Source organism: Haplochromis burtoni, unplaced genomic scaffold, assembly GCF_018398535.1.
Source record: "Haplochromis burtoni strain Fernald_Lab_line unplaced genomic scaffold, NCSU_Asbu1 Contig_160, whole genome shotgun sequence".
NCBI classification, from domain to species: Eukaryota; Metazoa; Chordata; class Actinopteri; order Cichliformes; family Cichlidae; genus Haplochromis; species Haplochromis burtoni.
Genome location: NW_024582521.1, coordinates 434,220 through 437,664, shown reverse-complemented (window position 1 = coordinate 437,664; position 3,445 = coordinate 434,220). Strand labels below are relative to the sequence as shown.

At 40.8% G+C, this 3,445-nt stretch overlaps 1 protein-coding gene across 1 annotated transcript in view; it reads left to right on the top strand.

The window, feature by feature from the left end:
* Positions 1 to 546: 546 nt before the first annotated feature.
* LOC102305603 (SPHK1 interactor, AKAP domain containing) overlaps positions 547 to 3,445 on the top strand; it is a 161,807-nt gene continuing 158,908 nt past the window's right edge. Inside the window, exon 1 of the mRNA XM_005933172.3 lies at positions 547 to 735. The gene's annotated coding sequence lies outside the window, so the exon portion shown is untranslated. The remainder of the gene's footprint in view (positions 736 to 3,445) is intronic.

The window sequence follows — 3,445 nt, the reverse complement described above, 5'->3', positions numbered from 1 at the left end:
GCTTATAGCAATAAACAAAAACAGATGTTTACAATATGAGTCTAATAGAGAATAACTTTTGGAGCCGGCCTCAAGTGGCCGTTTTCAGCACCGCAGTTTGCTCAGCCTTGCATGCTGTGATTCTGTTACTGCTCATCTAATTTAACGTGAAATAATCATCAGCCCTCGCCTCCCACACTGTTCAGTCACAGGAGAGTGTGATCAATACATGTGGACATGAGTGGGCATGCAGTTGCAGCTTGAAAAAGTGTAATAGTATGATTATTAATAAGTGAGCACTTGCATGCAGATGATGTGGTGATGACACTGTAGACTACCACTGTGGCTTAATCTGTATCACTGCAACTTAATAGTTTCACAATGCCAGACTGTGGAGTTTACAAGGACCTTCGACAAAACCATAAGAAAACAGGCCATCGACACATATAATCTCATTTGAACCCCTGCTTTGTGCTTCCAACTCTCCAGTGAGCATTTGCTGCCTAGCACCCACTCTACTCAGCAGGGATTAGGCACACTAAGACACACTTGAGCTCACATACACACAAACATACTACACTAACGAAATACCCTCTACCTGAGCCTCAACAAGAGGTTGTAGCGATACACACAGCATGAGCGTGGGGACCTTTTTTTAAAAAAAAAAAAATGTAACACAAAGGAAGAGAGAGAGCGAGCGAGAGAGCAGTCTAACCTCTCTGTACAAAGGAGATCTGATCGACCCTCATGAGTGTGGTGAGTGCATTTGGCCATATTCTAACAGTACCTGTTGTTGTTTGATGTTCCTCCACTGAGGATTCCAGCATTTGTGCGGCTGTGCTGTGGGTGTATGCGCCTGCTTGTATGTTTGTGTGTGTATATATCAAAGCTTTGTGAACAATGCAGCAATCATTTGTTTTTTCCTTGCAGTAGTGACTCCCTGTGCCTCGCCGGTTAAATTGGAAACATTCAGGCAAACATGGTTACATTCAGCTTGGTTTTTATTCACATCCCTGTGTAGACTAGCATGCGTTACACTGAACCTCATGGTTGTAGACGGTCACATGCATTGCTCAGTGTGCAGCATGCGAAACATAACAGAGGTTTAACACTGCACACTTAACCTGCTACTGTGTATCTCACTGACTCAGCAGTTATTTGTATTTTGGGCTCTTGGCTTTTTAATGCCCGGTGGTGTAGGGGAGAAACCCAGCCCTCATGGCATTCGTATTCATATTTAAATTTATTTGTCTCTGCTGTGTGTTTTGCCATTAACTGTCAGTTTTACATAAAGTAGTAAAGTCACTGTTACAGTGCAGGCCTTGCATGTTTTTGACAGCTACACACTTTTTGGTCTTAAGGCTTTGTGACAAGGTTATTCGGTGACGTGTACCGAATCCCTGTCACAATACCAGAAATGTAGTACCAGTGGAGTACCAGTTACGTGATTCTTGATACCCAATTTGATTCGATATGCAGGATACTTCCAAAGCAGACACGGCCTTAGCAGCGTTTTCACAGCACCTGCACTAATCGCCGTCTTCCACCTGTAGTTTTTCCTCTTATTATTGTTCTTGTATTTCTCATCGTTTTCTTCTTGTTCTTTTTTCATGTTCTTATTCTTCATCTTGTGCCTTTTCCTCTTCCTCACCTTCTTCCCAACTTTTTTGCTCTTCTTGTTGTTTTTTGTCTGAAGACTTCCCACCTCATTAGCTATGCTATGGACCAAACAAAAACAAGTACTCAGTATTTTGGTGTCGAATCTGTCTGGTGACATCTCCACAAGTAACCTTTAGGATTCCCACACAACAGTGTAGTCTGTCATTTGTTTTGTGATGCAGTTTTGAAACTAGATTGTGTGTCTGAAAAAAATGATAAACGCGCGTTCCTGCTTCCGGAGCCTGTCCAGGTGATTGCACCCAATGTGACCGCCTCCCCAGTGTTAACAGTAGGTACGGTGTTATGCAGAGGAGAGTACCAAGTTAAGTACATGCTGACTCTGAGCTTGCTGTGCAGGCGAGCAGTCACTCATGCTGAAGATTCACTCTCCTTCTCACCTCACGTCGCCGTGATAAATGTGCGCATGTTGCAACTTGTGTGGCAGAAATCAAAAGATGGATTAGTGCTTCTACTGACTACACAGGAAGTATATTCATTTTTTAAAGAAGACGTTTGATTTGGCACATTAAAGACTGAAATGCCTGTCTCTATAGCTCACAATTACATGTTTATATTATTGTTTTACAGAACAGACCTTTTTCTCTTTGCGGTCACAAGCCTAAAGTTTTCACTGGGATACTGGTTACAGTGCAGATTGTTGGTCAATAGCTTTTACTTTCTGTGTTTGAGCCCAAGTGGCAGGCTGTAGGGAATGTTTTCGCAGACATCGCACTGTTTGCAGTGTTAGAGTCTGCTTGGATTTACACAAGGAAACAAGCAGATTGAGGCCAAGTGCAGACTTTGGGGAATGTTTTCTTTTTTTTCCATCTTTCACATTTGGTTTTTGTCACATGACATGTTGTTGTGGTGCCCTTCGCAGCTCCCTGCAGGCTATGAGTGTCAAAAATTTGATTACATAATAAATGTGCCCCAATTTCAAGCAACATATATAATAGAAAATTAGAAGCAGTTTTTGAAACTTTTCCACATTTAGTCTCAGAAGAAAATTAGATTGTGGTAATAAAGAAATATTGAGCTTACATTATGAACCACATTGTAATTCAAACATTGTTAGAAACTGCAAAGATTTCATGTTTAATAAATTTAAGTATCATATACCAGACAAACAGTAAGCACTGCAATCTTTTGAGCACAGGATGGATTATGCTCTTTGCTCTTTTCAGGGACCTTCACAGCATACATGTGTGACCTGTAAGGAGGCTGGATTGAGTGTTTGTATGGCTGATGACTGCGGTAACTGTTTAGCACAAAGAGGTATTATGAAGGATCTACCTGGATTAGTGTAAGGCGGTTTAGCTGGCTTCCTGCAGCTTCAAAGGTAGAACTGCAGATACGGTCTCTTCTATTTCCTTTTTTACTTACGAAAATATTTTATGAGTTATGGAAAAAAAGATCTTCTGGGGGGCTTTTTTTAGTCAAAGAAGCTGCTCTCTTTCATCTCTGGCATCAGTATATATGATCCAGTGAATGTAGCTTCAAAGAACAAGTCTATTTCAAAACGAGCTTCAAGACAATGACTTTAAAGGTTACAACATTTTGCAGCATTTTAAAAATCTGAATATTTTTACTGTTCTTGTTGGGGAAACAATGCGTGGAAGTGATGAATTATAGTAATGTGCAAAAGTCTTGAGCCACGACTTCATTTCTTTACACATTTCTATGGAACAGAGAAACTGGTGGAGTGATTTATTGAAATACACTGAACAAAAATATAAACGCAACACCTTTGTTACTGCTCCCATTCCCCATGGGATGGACGTAGAGACCTAAAATTCATTCCAGATAC